This window comes from Pezoporus occidentalis, unplaced genomic scaffold (assembly GCF_034315485.1).
Source record: "Pezoporus occidentalis ecotype Australia unplaced genomic scaffold, CSIRO_AGI_Poc_V1 ctg270, whole genome shotgun sequence".
Taxonomy (NCBI): Eukaryota; Metazoa; Chordata; class Aves; order Psittaciformes; family Psittacidae; genus Pezoporus; species Pezoporus occidentalis.
Genome location: NW_026914612.1, coordinates 1 through 18,547, shown reverse-complemented (window position 1 = coordinate 18,547; position 18,547 = coordinate 1). Strand labels below are relative to the sequence as shown.

General features: G+C 44.1%; 1 long non-coding RNA gene across 1 annotated transcript; it reads left to right on the top strand.

Moving 5' to 3' along the window:
- Positions 1–7: 7 nt before the first annotated feature.
- On the top strand, positions 8–12,998 carry LOC134166788 (uncharacterized). Its single transcript, XR_009965998.1, has 4 exons — positions 8–1,311; positions 2,188–3,548; positions 6,709–6,769; positions 12,840–12,998. It is a non-coding gene; the product is annotated as an uncharacterized LOC134166788 (long non-coding RNA).
- Positions 12,999–18,547: the final 5,549 nt, after the last annotated feature.

Genomic DNA, 18,547 nt, shown 5'->3' with positions numbered 1-18,547 from the left:
AAACAATCCTTACAAGATGAAAAGACACCATAGAGCATTTACTTCATGCCGGTCCCGGGACCAGGGCTCTCACCTACTTTTCTCTTCTTTTTATTCATCAGCCCTAACTCAGGGAGAAGTAGGTGGCTGGAAGCTGGCATTAGGATGCAGAAAGACTAGTTTCACAGTGCCATCTCCTGGAGAGGGATATCACATTTAAACTGCATTTTGCAGGTACCTTCTTAGGTCCGATTTACCATCGAGTGCTGGGCATTTTGAAGGCAAGTGATTACAGCATGATCTAAAGACGAGTTTAGCACAAGTGAAGTTAATCCAAGGTTTAAACTCCCTCATTACGCTTCTCAGTAGAAGTCCTGCTTCTTAAATGCTGTGAACTTCGAATTGGGATTCATAAAAGGGTTATAGACACTGCTTTACACCTCTTCCCTGCATGCAGTGATTGCAGAGGTATCCTGCAGGGATACACAAGGGATACCATGGCAAAGGAATCATCACCTCTTAAATGGGAAGTATCAGGGCCAAGCATCCCTGCGGCCTCCAGCTGACCTGCAGATCCCTGCCCAGCATGTGGAGACCCACACGTCAAGTTTTCACTGCAGCTTACTTGCCAACTTTTCTTCTGATTAGAAATCACTGTGCAGGGGTTGTGACTGTTCAGCAGATGGGCAATGACTGGGTTTAACATCAACCAGAAAATCTGAGCCAATGCATCGTCTCTGCAGCTAAAGAATGCCTAGAAAGCGTGGTCTCAGTGCTAAACAATGGCTCTTTCACCTTAGCAGTAAATGGAAAGGAAGCACATGTTATATCCAATAAATCAGAGCGCTGAGGTTCAATACTGAGGCTCGTGGGTATGAGTCTTATCGATCATGCCTGCACTATGGAAGAGATCCACTCTCCTATCAAGAATTTGCTTACTTCCACCATTGATGAACAACTTCCTTATTTATTTTGAGTGTTTACTGTCAGGAAAACACCTCCTGGTTAATGTATCCAGCTCCTACAGGCTGGTGTTGGGAAGGGAGGCTGGGGAAACTGAGGCAGGAGGAGCTGTGAGACCTTGCACACAGATGTGCAGTCCCACATAAAGGCTGTAGTAATGGAAATGGATTTAGACCTCAGATCTGGGGTAGCATGGTGCTGTGGTTATAGATTTCACTTCGCACTGGTGTTTCTGCCCAACTCTGTGATGCTGAACAAGTAATTTCTCCATTTCCCTTCCCTTTTATGCAGGAATCTCCATAATGGCCAGACAAGACCAAAACCTCTGATGGACAAGGATGACCAGGAGCTCACTTCATGTTAAGAGCTGTAAATTGTGCCTCACGTCTGCATTACTCATCATCACTTCAGCACCCTGATGGGAGATCAGAGCAGTTAGTGCGCTTTGAGTGAATTCTGTATCATAGTCCTTCTTCATCAGGGACTGTAGCGATAGGTCAAGGGGTGATGGGTTCAAACTGAAACAGGGGAAGATTAGGTTAGATAGAAGGAAGAAGATCTTCCCTGTGAGGGTGCTGAGGTGCTGGCACAGAGTGCCCAGGGAAGTGGTGAATGCTCCATTCCTGGCAGTGTTCAAGGTGACAAGGTCTAGTGTGAGGCATCCCTGCTCATGGGAGTAAGATAATTCCTATGGGAATAAGTATATAAGCAATTTATTTTATTTAAAAACCAAAGATTAAAATCATGCATTTGGAAGCATCTCTGTGAAACTGACTCTGAAATGGGCTTGTGAATGGCTTTTTCTCTTTAATGGCTTCTTCTGTATTAAGGAGGAAGATTAAGAATGAAATACCACTAATTGCACATAAGGGCCCCGGCTTCCACAACAGTGTAACTGTACATTGTATTCAGCTCAATCTCCATCTGCCCCTAAGAGCATAATTGAGTCTTTATTTTAATTTGAAGGAGCTGACACTTCTATTTCTTCACTGCTGCGTTGCTAAGCATATTTAATAAGAGGGGGTATGAGTGGAGGAGTCTACAATATGCCATTAAAGGTAATAGGTAACATATTTAAGGTTATAATGAGCTCAGGACTGAGTAACTCAGGGATGAGGATGGAAGGTGTATAAATACTTTCCTTACCAGGACTCTGTTGAGTAAGACATAGCTGTGGGTTAATAAATAAAGAAGTAAATAGAGGGGGTTTGTTTTCATGAAGTGGGTTTTCTGATCTCATTTCAGACCATGCCCCTTTGGTCCTGCCTACAGGTGACTGGTTTTACTCTACATTGGCTGACCTCTGACAAGTGGCAGCCTCTGTGCCTCAGTTTCCCCATCTCCACAATGGAGAGAGGAGTAGTAAACTTTGTAAACTGCTTGAAGAATTCACTGATGCAAATGCCAGTATCCTGTCCCTTATAACTGAGCCTTGCCAACCCAATGAGCCTTTTCTCGAAAGCAAACCCTGTGGCTCCTCTCCTCTTCCATCCCTTTTCTCCACTCTCCAGTGATACAGCTATGCAGGATCTATTCCCTCCTGAGATAAATATTCCTAAAGACACATCTCTTTTAAAAGCATCAGGTGCTCATAGGTCTTAGCTGCACCTCTGATAACCCACAAGCCTTGAGAATATAGGTTCTTGACAAGAAATACCTTAAAAACTAATATTCCTGGCCAGCTTGCGTGCACAGACAATGCTCAGCTGCAGCACAGTTTGTTCTGCTCTCCTGCTCTTCCTCTTCCTCAGTCTTGCTGCTGGGCAGCTCATTGAGGTGTGCAGGGTGTGGAGGTCAGTGAGGATGAGGAAGATCGCAGTTATGGTGACCCATGTCAGCATTCAGCCCTTATAGACAGGGGAGGATTAACAGAAAATAAAGTACATCCCTGTGAAGTGAGATGTTTTCTCATTTGAATCTGGAGGGTACACAGCAGAATGGATGGCATCCATTGCAGGTCTCTACTCAGAATTAGCAGTTTGGGATTTCCCTTTCGTCATGCCCTGGAGCTCTCTCTGGACTGCTGGGGAATCAAACCACACGGATATAGTTTTAGTGACAAATACAGTAAAAGATACATGCAGCAAGAGTCTGATTCTGCTCTGGAGCTGTTTGGATCCAAAGACCCAAAGGAAGGAGTAATCCCTGCTTCCCTGAGATCTTGCCTATAGAAAGGAAGCAGCTTGTTCCTGCCACAGTTACACCACGAATATTGACCAGCCACACACCATAAATACTCATTTTCTCCCAGGTTTTCTTTTGGATTGAACCAACCAGCTCCCTGTGAGATGAAACCTGGGTGCATTCAGGGGTCACTTGCAGGATTTCCCTTTGTAGGCAGCGTGACCCATGATAGATTTACCTCCCTCTGTCCTATATGGCTCTCCAACACCATCCCAGTAAACCTCAATCTCAAGTACCCTTAGGAGATTCTGCCAGGATCCCATGGGAAGGATGTGCCACATAAATGCCACTCAGGGACTGCATTTTCTGTTATTTTGCAGTGAAAATTAACTCTTTCCTTAGAGCCAGAGAGATTCCTCGTTAATCCCAGAAGAGACAATGGTCAAGTACCAACGCAAGGTGAACACGGCAAGGTGAACAAGGTGAACATGAGCTGAATGGAAGTGACTTGGCCTGGAGGATGCAGAGCTCCTCTTACAGCAAACAACACGAGCAGGGTAGATGCAGTCAATATGTCCCTGGCACTGGGCAGGTTTTAGGGGGTCTTCTCTAGGGAAGGTGTGCTACCAACAGCTATGATATTTTAACATGAAAAATCTCTCCTCCTTCCTTTCCCTGCTTTTGGACCACCTCACATCATACGTGTGAGGTATAAATGCAAAACCTTCTTGGCATGATGTCTTTGAGAATAGAGTAGGTTGTAGTACTCTGAAAAAAGCTTTTGTCTATAGGAACATGGCTATGCACAGGGTGAATCACAGTTTTATTTGCTCAGCTAAAACAGCTAAAACAACTCATGCTTTCTTGTTCACATCTACAGTTCCATATTGAAAAATAAAAGAAGGATTTATCCAATTTTTCTTAGCCCTTATCTCAATGTTCCTTAATTTACCTCTTTACAATCAAAAGGATGTTGCCCAGTCCTGTCAAGAAAACTACTTGCTGAAAAGCATTGCATTTACAGTAGTGTTTAGGTAACCAAATCACGATCCAGACTAGTATTAATTGATTATGTTACTGTCTGTGAAATATCCTATTTATCTAGGATCCACAAAAGGCAGCTCATTACATTAGCATAAACAAAGAGTGCAAAGCAGGAGCCATGGCAAAGGGGGGTCTATGGAAGAGATGCCACCAAGACAGGACCAGGGCAAATATTCTCTGTTTGGAAAGCAAGAAGTTAGAAATGTCAGGGATGAAAGCTCGTGTGACAATGTCTTTGCTTAAACTAGCAAGTGTAATGTCACTGCTGCATAATCGGGACGTGTCAATGGTTGTGCTTGAAAGGTTTATTCAGGTGGGTTGCACCTCCCTGCATCAGTACAACACAGGCTTCACAGCCAGTGCTCTTGACTCCTATTTGGCTTTGGAAGAAGCATACCTACAAAACCCTGCCAGTGTTTGTAATGATGCCTTTTCACAAGGTTTCTCCAAGCATAATTCTGTGATAACCATAAAACAAGTTTCACCTATTTATAACCAGGGGATAAGTGGTTTTTCTGTTACCATGACCAGCCCAAACTGGCCTAGGAAAACCTGGAGAGCAAGGCAGAGCATACAAGGAGGAAAAGGGGGAGATGCTGGCTGTGGGCAGGTCATTCTGCATTGCCTGTCTGCATCCATGGACTGTCTACAGAGTCTGGACCATCAGCCTGATGAAGTGCCTGGGATGCAGCTCCAGCTTAGCATCAATAGGTTTCATCAATCTGGGCATCTCCATGTGGCTCAAGAGATTGATTGAAATGCCTAAGTAGTTGTGGTCTTTGGTCTCTGACAACTTATGTTCTTCTATTATAAAATGGCTTGGGCCTTGCCCAATAGAAAGATGGGAGTAGTGAGCTATGTCCATGAAGACAGATCCTGATCTGATCAGTGTGACAGCACAAGGCAGAGAATTCATGTTCCTCCTCTGCTAAGTGACAACAGGAGCCAAGGTAGGGAAGGAATTTGGTTTTCCTCATGACAAGCTTTTAAATAGACTGGATTTTAAGCTCAATTTTCAAGAACCTGACCCTCTAGAAGTAGCTTTCCAGGCATGGAATTAACTTTCCGGGCATGGATGGACCATGCTTCCTGACAGAACAGGCTCCAAAGGCACTTCTCCAGCTATTTCAGAGCACGCTGCTACAGCAGAAAGTCAGACAACAGAGCATGAAAACTTGTTCAAAAGTGTTTGCACAGCAAAAGGAAAACTTCAAAAGGAGCCAGTGCAAATTCAGACCCGGTGGGAAAGGGGCAACATTTCACTTGGGCTGCTTGGGAAATCATCCCTGTGTGCCCTTGTGAGGGCAACCTATGTGCCTACAGAACAGCTTTGGGAAGGATTAGCACCAGTGCTTGCAGGTTGGAGGTACAGAAAGGTGACTTTCTATGTGAGTGGTCACAGCCCAGCAATCCATCATTAGGCTTTTCTGCCTCCCCATTCTTCATTTCACCAGGTAGTTTGAATGCTAATCTGCTTAAATGCCTTTTTATAGCTGGTAGCTGGAGGCTAGTTGAGTTGAAAAACCATACAGCCGTTTACAGGTCTGCTTTAAGACACGGCATATATTATGTATGAAGCTTTATAACAACCATCCATATCAGAGCTGATGGGGAACATGAAAGCAATACAGCAGCACTCCTTCCTGCAGCACTTTGTTACAGGTGACAAGAGATAGGAGATCCAAAGGCTGAACAAAACCAGTAGCAGGAAATTATTTTCCTAAGAGACTCCTACAGAATGTAATGATAAATAAGACTTTTAAAGTTACTGTGAAACAAAGGGACCCTTTAATTAAAAAGAGCCTGATCCCTTAAATGTTGAAGGTTGTATTCATCTGTCTCAATTAGGATATATTGAGATAACTGCATCTGAAATATTAATCCTCTTTGTAACTGGTGGAGCAAATCACCACAGGGACATGCATAGGAAACTCATATCACTCCACGGTAAATAACAAATGTTGGTACTGTGCTTGGGAATTCTAATTCCCACATTTGAGTATCTGTTCCACTCATGCCCTGCCTCAGCGCAAGGAAAACTGGCTCCCAGGACCAAAGCAGCTGTGAGGCCCCAAGGTCTGGAGCTTCAGGTGGAAAGAGCCCTATATCCAACTCAAATCCAAGAATAAATCCTGGCCCTTAGGATTCCCCATAGGGTCACTATTCATATGACAAAATTACTACATGCACGTAGGGGTTTCGCTGCACTGGATCTGCACTGCTTTGAGCACCTTTGAATTCAACCCTAAATGAGTGCTATAACTTGGAGAAGTTTTCCTTACAAAAGACAGACTCAAAACTACCTTAAACTCACTATTGCTGTAATCTTTCCCTATGCACACAGAAATCCTAATCATCCTCCTCCTATCCCAAATCAAAGCTATCAACTCCCATCTTCATGTTTCAATGCTAATTGGAAACAGAAAGTCACGGTTCTCCTGGAGTTTAAACAGTTTTGCTTTCGTGCCAAAGAGGAGCACAAAAGTTGAGTTTCGCTCTCAGTGGTTTCAGCTTTTTCTTTTCTGGAGAGCTCAAGAGCCAGCTCTTGTGAATTAAAACCAATTCCCATCACTAAAGGCTTCTCATTTACACCCGCAGAGCACTTGGGCCAGCTGTTCCATTCGTGTTCTCACTCCTTACCATGGTGGTCTACCTCCAGGTAAAGCAAAACTTGTATAAACGCATTATTAGAAGCTCATGAGAAAGACACGTGGGTGTAATGAGGCTGAATGAAAATACATGTAATGAAAGCTTGGAGGGAAAACATTCTCTCTCAGAAGAGTGTGATCACATTAGCGCTGGTTATGGAAAACTAATGTCCACTTTAAGTGGTATCAAGAGCTGGAGCGATTGAAAGACAATAAGAAGACAATGAGTAATGAATCAATTTTATTGTGTGCTGTTGAGCAGTCCTGGCTGGAAGAGAATGCGTTGGTACGGCTCAATAAAGGGGATGGATGGGAACTGACAGCAGCAGGGACAAGCACTCCCACACTTTCTGAAGAAAGAAATGATTTTTGAAATTATTTTTGCCTTAGCCAATAGGATTCTGCTGAAAAAAATGGGATGTTTTGTTCTGGAGTTCAGCAGACACAGCAGGTGAGCACCATGCTCTTTATTTATGCAGAGAGAAAATACCAGCTTTATTGGAGAGACAAACTCACTTTGCACCTTTCCTGAAGCTGGCTCTGCTGGCGTCCCCAGGAAAGGTTTTGCGTCGCTCAGATCTCTTTATGGGACTTGTCTCTGCTGCCATATCTCCCTTTTTCATACACTACATCCCTAAGCCACCACACTCCATTTCACCTCCTAGGTTTGGTACAGGTTCCTAATTCACACTCGCATCCTGATGCACGCACACCTATCCAGAAGCATAGAACACACTAGCACTGACCTATCTAAGGCTGCTGAAACACATTCCCTGTTGAAAACAGGGTAAAATGAGCCCACAGACACATTTATTACTACTACAGCAAGGCTGATTCCTGCAACCAAGCAAGATCGGGTGTCCTTACTCTAGGCTGAATGGTAGCAACTGTTGTCTTCCGAAATGACAGTGATGTAGAGACTCTCTGATTATTTGGGACCATTTCACACACAGGCTTACATCCCCAAGTCACTGCTGCAGTCTTCCACTAGTATATAGTTCGCCAATTTAGGCTGCCCAGATGGTCATTATGTTTAAAAAGGCACCTCCAGAGGGTGATCCCGAGCACTTCTAGATATCAGTCCCACACAGAAGGACTTGCAGGCTGGAGAACTGCATGTCGTTTCCTGGAAGAGCAGTCCAGGCAACAGGCTTAAGATAGATGCCCAGTTTCTCCTGGCTGACTCTCATCAAGAGTCCCCAGATGTCCTTGCAGTGCTTATATGGTGAGTTTTGTCTTGGGAGTGGACTCAAGACCACCATCCCCGTGCTGTAATACTTGGTCAGAGAAGAAAAGCCAATGCTATTTCATTTCCACCACAATGAACAACTTCCTTTTCTTACTGCTTCTTATGTTTCTATGTTTTTCATCCCTGTTTAATTCTTCATCAAGGAACAATTTAATTTCATAATCTCACTGACCAATATTATTTCTCCCCTGTGTTAAGCTGCAAACATCTCTGATAGCAAGCAGATACCATCTGGCCTTTGGGAATCCCTGGACATTCAGAAGTTTGTGTTTCAGTTGTAACATCCAGGAGAGAGGAGGCAAGAGAACAAAAATGTACATCCTACATCAGCATTAAGCTATCAGGTCAACTGTTACAACAGCGACAGCACGGGTGAAAAAAGAAGAAACAGTAGAAAAAAGTAGAAACACCACTTAGGGTGAGTCTGAAATAAGCATTGAATTCAAGAATAAATCCTTATTGAATGGTATATAATAACAGACCTACTCCTCCCAGGCAAAGAGGAAAAATGTCAGTTTTGGGACCTCACCTTGAGCTGTGTCAAAGGCTAAGATCTCCAGAGAGGTCATGTGGGAACAGATAGAAAAACTCACTAGGCACAGATCTCCTTGCAAAAAATTAGGTTCCCAGCCTGTAGAGTTACTGTTCAGGTGAAATGAGTAAAATTTAAGTCAGTTAAGCCTTGTTTTCAACTGCATGTACCACAGGAAGGTGGTTCTAAAACTTCACACCTTCACTAGTGCAACATCATGAGAAAAACTTCGAAGAGTAGACCTGGTCTCAGGCACATGCAGTGATTTGTAAATCATTCTGACAAATACCTATTTTCTATCACTTTTTGTTACAAGAAGAACTTTTTGCTATGTTATATTATGAAGAAACACATTCAGGTTTTTCCTTCTGAACCATCTGTAGGAAAAATCACCTTGCGGATGCTACTTGAGTAGTTTACAAAAAGCCTGCGGGCATCTTTCCATGGGTACGCTTGTGTATGCTCACCTAATTATGTTCCTGAATGAACCACTCCAGCAATAAAGCTTGATTCACCTACAGACGCTTTCCAACTTCCAGGAGCCATATGTCAAATCAGTCCCTAAATAGAATAACCTTTGCTCAGCTTCCCCAGGGAGCAAACACTGGATCAGAAAATCAATGTCTATTTGTCACCAACTGGCTGAGTCCAGAAGTGCTTGCTGGGGAGCTGTGAGTGTGGGGACAGAACTGCTCACCTATTGTATGGTTGTCTTCAAGCAAAGGTCCCTGGTAGCTTTGATAGGACATTAAGGTGAGAATACTACATCTTCCTTGTCCAAATAGCAGGCAAATAAGTCAATAAAAGATATTCCCATTAGAAAAAGACATTCCCATTAGGAACACCTTGTTATGTTGTAAAATAAGCCTATCAGCTCATGAGAGGGAAGCTTGGTTTTGCTCTTCTACCACAATGAAGGGAAAGACACCCTCTGCCTCAGAGTTTTAACCATCCTTTCTAGCTTTGGAGAACTTATCTATTCCTGGGAGTCACGCACAGCTTGATATGTACGTGTATGACCAAGGCTCCCTCCAAAGTGTAGAGGAGGCCACCGTCCCTGCTCTGAAAGCATTGCTGTTTCCCACACTGAGATAGTGGCCATCTGATACTAGGCACCTCATTGTAGCAGAAAATGAAAAGCTATAGGTGGAAGAGGAAGCAGATGAGATGCATGTGTCAGCTGCAGCAACAGTACAAGCTGAAGCTGCAAAGCTGTTTAAGACCTGCTCCTCATAGGCCAACCCTGTCAAAATACATTGTGGGGAGGTCTTCAATGCAAACAAATAGGCAGCTGCTAGAAGGGGACAGATGGGATTTCCAGCCAAAGAAAAAGCAGGCACAGGCTGTGGTTCTTCTCAACTGACTGTGGATGTTTAGGATTAAGGTGTTCAGGTGCCATGAAGGGAGATTGCACTGTTGGAGAGCAATTAATCTCATTATTTCAGACAGCAGTATAAAGAGGATTCTAAGGAGATGTATTCTGTGATTCTAAGAGGAGCTATAGAGAACTCCGTTTCCCTCTGCCGGCTCTGGAGGCAGCTCAGACAGGTAACAGACTAATGGTCTAACTTTGGACAGCTAAAATTGACTGAGATGAATTCCACCCCACTGATATTTGGGTCTGAGTGACAAGAGTACTGCCATACTTTATATACAAAAACCCTGACCCAGGGTGCTGCAGCATCCTTAAGGGCAACAAGAGCTTATAACCATTATCCTTCTTTCTTAGAACTGACACCACCTTAGTGCTCTCTCCTTTTTTAATTGCATGTTGTCAGCTTTGCTCTCTCATCTGATTTTTCAGCAGAATCAACATTTTTTTAATCAGGATATATTCTTGGTGATAATATTCTTTTCAAAGGGAAATTTGTCTTTCGTTAGCTACTTCTGTACTTGGAGTTTAACTTTAGGTAGATGTTACCTGCATCCCTCTGCCTTTATATTGTATTTATGTATGAGTTTGGATTAGATGACCAAAGACAGGTCACCGTCTTGCCCATTGCTGCAGGCTAGTGCTCAGAAGTAAACCCAGTTTTAGATTGCATCAAGACACAGAGGTGTTTCTTTTACAGCCTGAGCCATTGACCACAGTTCAAGATAGTCACAGATGGACCTGCTACCCTTGCCTCACTAATGAGGGAGCAAGCTTGGTTCTGTTTGTTCTGGAAACCTTCGCAGGAAAGGTCCTTGCAGACACTATTGAGAAAATAATGATCATAGATAATAACAGAAATCAAGGGTTTGAACCATAATGAAATCTGCAACTAACTCTGGAAAGTATTTCAGGCAGTTACGGAAAGCAAGAACAGAGCTGCAGGGTGGGATGGGTATGTATAATCATCTGCAGTGGCTGCTGTCCTGCTCCTCCAAATAGTTTTCTCCTGCTAAAGATGGAAATGCAGTAAAAACCCCATGACTCCTCTGGGATACAGCTTCCCTGGGCAGCTGCCAGGCATTTCAGATAGCTTTGCATCTGCACAGTGCAGGGCTTTGGAACAGAGAAAAGAATACAGCCTGGTCTGTGAGCTGTGCTCTGGGGCTCCCCTGTAATCAGATTCAAAGCTCCTTTTGTCTATCCCAGATGTTAAATTCAGGCATGGGGTGAAAAGACACAAGTTGAGAAAGCCTAGAAAGCCACCTTTGACTGTATGTCTGCATCTCAGACACCTTACACTGGTCAAAACGCAATATACCCAATGTCCTGCAGTTTCCCCCCCAAGGCCCAAAGGAGATGGTGGGCTCAGTATGTGTCTGTATTTATACGATAATGTTTCTGCCCTAAGTTGCATGTTGGCTGTTTGTGGCATGGGTCCAGTGTTTGGGAACTGAAATGTGAAAACATATCTGTAATGATGGACTCAACTGAGGTTGTTTTGTATCAGATCTCATCTAAAGAGTGTTTTACAGATCTGAGCTAACACCAACTGGGGCCAGGAAGAAGATTCCCCTTGAACCCCCCAAAAAAACAGAACTAACCTAAGTAACCTCATCACTGTGTTCATTGCTTTGGAAAACCCCTGGATATCATCATAAGTGAAAAATAACAACAGTAAAGTTATTATTTTAAACAAAAGGTGTATTTTAGAGCAGCTTGTCAGGTCTCCTGCCACAGGAGAAATGAGCAGTTCCCCCCCACCTTGATATTGTCTTTGTGACTTGTTTCCTGCTTAAACAGAGGATTGAACCCAAAATAGAGATCCCAGCACTCAGTCCTCCACAAAGAACTGATTTGGGCTATTCAGTTCATCTGCCTCGTGCACCATTTGCCTTCTCCAGCACAAAAACAATGTTTGTTGGATGATGTACTGGGATGAGACTCACACTGGCTTTTTTCCTGGATAGGATCCTAAGTATCCCAAGAAAAACAACATAGGTCTCATTGCTTTTATTGCTCCCTCTCATTTAATGTTCAGTATGATCATTACAGACTCTCTTGTGCTTCTCGTACAGCCATCAAGAACTTGGCAATCTCTGCACTTGACTTTTATCCTGAAGAAAGGGTGCGCCTGTTTCTCATCAGAAACCAGCTAGAAGAGGAACAAACAACAGTTTTAAGACAGCTGATGGGTTTTTAGTAATCCCTTGAAAGAAACACAGGGGCAAATTTTACTACGTTTGTAGGCTGAAGTCAGGCTTCTTCCTGAACCTTAAAAAGGCTTATTTGCACAATATTCATTGCATCATTTCTAAACCTAGCACCTTTAACACCCCTTTTCCTGCGCACCCAGATGTTTCTCTGGAAGGAAATACCCCTTTTAATCCAAAGAGTGAAATTTAGCCAGAGGGTCTCTTCTGAAAGGTGTTTTGTACCCATACGGTTACGTCGTGCTCCTAACCTGTAGCTCTGCAGCTGAGATTGCACCATATATGCAGACCAGAGTGCTCGAGGAGGGTATTAGCTTCAAGTTAGGCAGCATTTGCTGGTTTGGAAATACCTCCGGAGAGGTAACTGAGGTCTCTTTCAGGATGACTGTGTGCAGCCTGAATCAAAATATCATCTCTCCTGCAGCTGTGAAAAATGCATGAAAGGAGGTAGAAACGATGCCTTAGCTGTAACATTTATAAAACATCAAGGACGACTTGTGAAGGAACCTGTGGTTTTCAAGTGCTAATGGAAGAAAGCCTTGGGAGCAGGGAATACTCACCAGGTCTTGGAAAATGAGCATTTGATTTCAAGACTCTTGATGAGCGACAGAACCCAGGGGGAAAGAATCAAGGTCCTCTCTGGTTCATGCTACATGGATTTTGTGCATATTTAACACTTTGTCACTTGGGTAGGTCTCCATTTCCTCATAAATAGTTACCCAGGCAGTCAGATCCCAACATCCAGTAAAAGATCTGACAGGACTCATCCAAACCCACAACCGTGTAGAGAAAAAGGCTTCCTTTTCCCTGGGGAAATTTCAGGTCTGCCAGAGAAATGGAAGAGATGTAAAGAATAAAACTGTATTTGATTTGATTTTTCTCTCTTTACCCTTTTTTTGTTGCCTGAAAAGAAGTCTGATCCCCCCTAAGTGGAAGGGTGTAAGACAGGGAGATGGGCAAGTGCTGCCGCCTCAACACGATCCCTGCCTGCAATAAGCCCATGTCGTGTCTGCCGTCCAACCTGCCCTTGAACACTGCCAGGGATGGGGCAGCCACAGCTTCTCTGGGCACCCTGTGCCAGCGCCTCAGCACCCTCACAGGGAAGAGCTTCTGCCTAAGAGCTCAGCTCAGTCTCCCCTCTGGCAGGTTAAAGCCATTCCCCTTGGCCTGTCCCTACAGGCCCTTGTCCCAAGCCCCTCTCCAGCTTTCCTGCAGCCCCTTCAGGCACTGGAGCTGCTCTCAGGTCTCCCCTTCAGGAGCCTTCTCTTCTCCAGGCTGACCCAGCCCAGCTCTCTCAGCCTGGCTCCAGAGCAGAGCTGCTCCAGCCCTTGCAGCATCTCCGTGGCCTCCTCTAACTCAACCCATCCACCCTCCCAACTCAAGCAGCAGTTACCTAGCTGTCCCTGAGATAGGATTATCTAAAATAGATGGAAGTTCTTAAAACCCTCAAGCAGCAGAATTTCTCCCTCTGCCCCCAACAACTTCCTGCATCTCTTAACTAGTTTTATTCTTAAAAAGATGTCTTGATGCCAATCCAAACCCGCTTTGCTGCAGTTCAAATCCCAGAGCATTCTGCCCATGTTGCAATGGCTGTAAATTCAAACATCATCTCAGGCTTGAAGGAACTTGTATCTGGCTTGATGGGACCCAGCCATGAATTGGAATGTAGTACACTCCCAAAATTCAGCCCCATACCAGGGGGGTACAGAGAGCAAGCTGAAATTGCCCTGTTATTTCTGGATTATGGTTTGAGAAGAAAGTTTAGTTTTCAAGAAAGAAATTGATCTGAAAATCAAATTTTGAGCCTTTCAAACAGTTCTATTCGTATCTAAATAGTCACAAGTTCCAGGATCATCTTACCATCACAAACACCACATTCTAGTCCTAAAGTTCTGGTGTGATGCACTTGCACGGCACCCACGAGGAACTCTGGTCTCAGGCAATGTTTCGTGGCATTGCAGTATTACTGCAATAATAATTAGATGTCCTACCAAAAATGAATTCACTCAAGAAATCTAGAGTTGCCTCTGGGTGTGCTTAGGTGGGTGCCTGTACTCCCGTTAGACACTGCTTGGTTTTGTCCTGTCATCTGTTAAGATACAGGTATACAGGTTACTTTCATTTCAGTGGCAAAGTTGATTTAAGAACTCCCTGCCTCTTGCCCCAGCTCTGCAGTTCACCAGCCTCATAGACAGTGCCAGGTTAAACTTTATCGGAGTTTCCCTATACACAAAGTGATCTGAGATAAGGGAGAACCAAATCATGTTGGTAATTACTTGCAGGGCTGCTGCCCCTTCTGGGCTGCCTCCAAGCTATTGCATTGGAGAATAAAATAAGGCCATGCAAACCGTTTGCTCTGGTTGATCAAATAAACTCATCTCGCTTTCTACTGTGATGGAATAATTGTGGTCCACAGAAAGCGTCCTCAAGATGTAAAGAATGGAAAGAACTGCAGTTGTCCTCCAGTTTACTCAGAGGAAGAGGAAAACCCAGAATGATTTACCAACTGGCCCAAGATAATGTACAAATACGGTAGCAAAGCCAGCCACTGAAACTGGAGTTCCAGTCCAAACCCTTGACCATTAAGTCATCATCCATCAAGCTGGAGTCCTACTAACAGTACGTTAACTATCTGGTCCAAGATGGGCTCTGCGCTCCAGGGGTAGAGTAGAAAGGTAGAAAGGGGATTTCTCAGCTGTCATGAGCTCTGTGCAGAACTGAGGAGTGGGGTCTGGCCTCCAATTCCTAGCACCAGTAATGATTTCCCACCATCACTGAAGTCCATAGCCACTGAGATGGTGTAGGACCATCATCTCTGTAGGGATGTAGGGTGATATCTGAGCTTGAGAGGGTCAACCCTGATGCAAACCCATCATCCCAATAGGGATGGTGGGACCTGTGAGAGGTTCCTCTGTGCTTCTGTAGGTGTTTTGCCTCCTGAAGCAGGTGATGAGATGGCCATGTAGGACCAGTGGGATGTTCTTAAAGGGGTGATTTGCACAGCTGAGGTGCTCTGAATGAATGAAAGGAGAAAAGGAGATTGAAACCTGTCTCTTTCCACAGATCAACACAGCCCAGACCTGAAAACCACTGTTACCTTCCCTTCTGGCTTACACAGCCACAGGTGAACAGGGCAAATGATGTTTGAGAGCCTCATCTCCAAGCCAAACACAGCATGTGAACAACACCACAGGCCCTGTAAAGACTGAAATCATTCCCATTCATTCAGAGCAAGACACTGAACATCTGAAAACCCAGCTAAAGCACTTACTGGCAGTGCACAAGAATTACCTTGACAATTACTCCTTGGAGTATTCTGCAATACGAAGTTTTGGCTGATAAAAGAAATTGGTGTTGGCCTCTTGTTTATGAATATAACCTAGAACTAATTGTTAAATGTGTCAGGCCTTCTAAAACATGTAATTCAGCAAGAATGAGGTCTATCCACTATTTAATCAGCAGGGATCATTGCTGCTGGCAGCATGAATAAAGCCTCTTCCAACTATCAGTCAAAGGAGGTTTTCTCAAGAGACCTTGTTTTCAGAGGCAATTTCTCCATCAGATGAGAAATAAAAGCAGATTAATGACTTACATGAGTGTCATCCTGGAAAGGGCAGTTTGCTGTGCCCCCCTCCAATTCACCATAATAACCATCAGCAGACCTCCTCATCCCTACCATCACACTGGGGACTTTGGGGGTACAAAACACCTGAGTGCTTATGGGGCAAGTGAGTTGAAGAAAAAGATCTTGTGCTATAAGAAACCAGCACTCATGATTCTGTGACTCTTTTCTGATGCATGGGGCCACCACTGAACTGCCTGTAGATGGAGCAGGCTTAGTTCATCTGAGAGCTGACCAGAATGGTCAGAGGAAGATGTCCTTCAAGAGGGTATTTCTCTCCTGTGGTTGTGAAAGGAGCCAAAAAACATCTCAACAGGGGACACAAAGCCAGGTGAGGGGGATCTCACCCAAAGGTAGATTGTACAGAGCAGTGACCAGTGGGACTTTGGACATGGAAAAGAATCATAGAATGGTTTAGGGTGGAAAGGACCTTAAGGTCATCCAGTTCCAACCCCCTGCCATGGGCAGGGACACCTCACACTAGACCATGTCACCCAAGGCTCTGTCCAGCCTGGCCTTGAACACTGCCAGGGATGGAGCATTCACCACTGCTTTGGGCAACCTGTGCCAGTGCCTCACCACCCTAACAGTAAACAACTGGGAAGGGGTGACGTGCAGACAGTTGTCATTAGCCATTGCAATGGGCTGGATGATTCCCAGTGCTCCAAAACACCCATTTTTAGTAATAAAATTGGTTTTGAAGGAAGAACAAAAGAAAACAAACCTCCAAAGCATTTTGTCCTCAAGGAATACAGGCAGCCCTTTGCAATGGAAGATAAATACTGAACATGGGAAGATGATGAATGAGGTCTCAACACTTATGGGGTATAAGATAGAGCAGGATTACTGGAAAAAACACACTCTAACCTAGCTCAGCACCATACATGTATTGTACATGTTTCCTGACAACTGCCACTGCTGATTAATCAGACCTGTCCCAAAATGCTTGCATTGATCCATGCTGCTACTCTTGTGTGCTGAGCCCACATCACACTCGCACAACATGGGAATGACACAGAAGATGTCCTGTTATCCCAGTTGTGATGTCCCCAGTCAAGGTTAGGTTATAACATGTAACAGGATGTCTTTTTCTGCCCTGACTCAAGTGCTGATGGGCTCTACCACTGCTATAACTCAAGCAAATGAAAAAGCTCTCTTTGGGCCCAAAATGAACATCTGATTTGCTCGGTCACTGTCTTATCAGCCAGAAAGGAATCATGAACAGCTCATAATGGTGCTGTTCTTTTCAGAAACAATCAGGGAGATGTAAAGAACAATTCTTATAACTTTAATGACTTCTCCTAATAATTTTCTCTGTACTGGAATAATTTTGCCACAAGTTTCTCCAATGACACCTATTACTCCTGCAGGTTTTCCTGGAGTAAAAAAAAAATCCCCATTTCTTTCCCAATTCCTATTTTCTCAAATGTTTTCTATCCCTCTTGCCCTTCTCCAGACTCCAGCATGGATCTGTCTTTGTATGATGGCAAAACTGGGCTGGACACAGCACCTACCCCAAGTTTTGTGTACAACACTCCAGACAACCTCCCAGAACAGGATGTGCTTCCCTCACAACACCTATTTGTATTGACTCACACCTTGTCTGTCGGCCATTTACATCTCTTGATCCCCTTTCCAGCCAGGTCTGCCTTCCTTTCATAGGAGCCATCCCACCATGTTTCTGTGATGCCTGTTACATCATACCCCTGTAGACGTGCACACATCTCTAATTCCTCTTGTTTGTTCCCCATACTACAGGCATTTGTATAGAGGCATCTGAGCCGAGCTCCAAATGCAGCCGGCTCATTGCCTGGAGTGGCTGGGATATCTCTACATTGCTCTGAGCATTTATTATAGGTGCTGGCAACTGACTGGGTTGGAGTGAGTATTGGGATGGAATGATGCCCCCCTCCCCCAGTACATCTAATTTAAAGCATCCTTGACCAGCCTGGCAAGCCTCCTACCAGAACAGCTCTTCCCCTTCGTTGTCAGACCAGCTCCACCAGCCCCAGTACAGCTGGCCTCCCAAAGAGGAGTCTTATAAATGATAAGTCTTATAAATGGATTCTTTGCTAATTTTTAATAGCATCTTCCTGGCTGCTGGAATAAAGCTGCTGGTCTCTGGTTCCACAGATTCTCATTTGCCTTCTCACACTATTTGCCCTTCTCCAGTCCTCTGAAACCTCCTCACCAAGTCCCCTGTGATAACCAACCCCTGAGGAGCCAGGCTTTACTCTGCCCGCTTCACAGCTACTCTCACAGCGGTTTCATCCGGCCCTTGAATACACTAGACTTGCTTCCTCTTGTCTTTTAACCTGTTCTTGTCCTGCACTGTTTCTGCTCCTACTGTTTTAAATCTGTTTTGCTTCTAATCCTTTTTTTAAGGGTTAAAAATATTTTGAAGTATTTTCTGTGGTTTCCACTGTTTGTTTTTCTCTATCTGAGAATTCATGGATTCATTCCATCTTTCATTTTCCTCTGGCTTTCTTGCATGTACAGAATTGCCTGGATTGACTTTTTGCGCCCCTTGTTACTTGAAACCACTTTGGTGTCTTGGCTTTTCTTATTTCATGTTTGCACCCACGGTCTAATATTTAAATTCAGCTTTTCTGGGTCTTTTTTCTTCTTTAATGATTTAATTTCTATTTCTGAGGGAATTTCTTGCATAACTGCTCACTTGGTTTGTTTTTTCTCACTTTTCTGTTTTGTCACTGATATTTCTCACCTCTGTTTCTGGAAGCTCACAAAGATGAATGGATAGAATGAAGTAAATCAGCATCAACTGACCATTGTATTGTGAG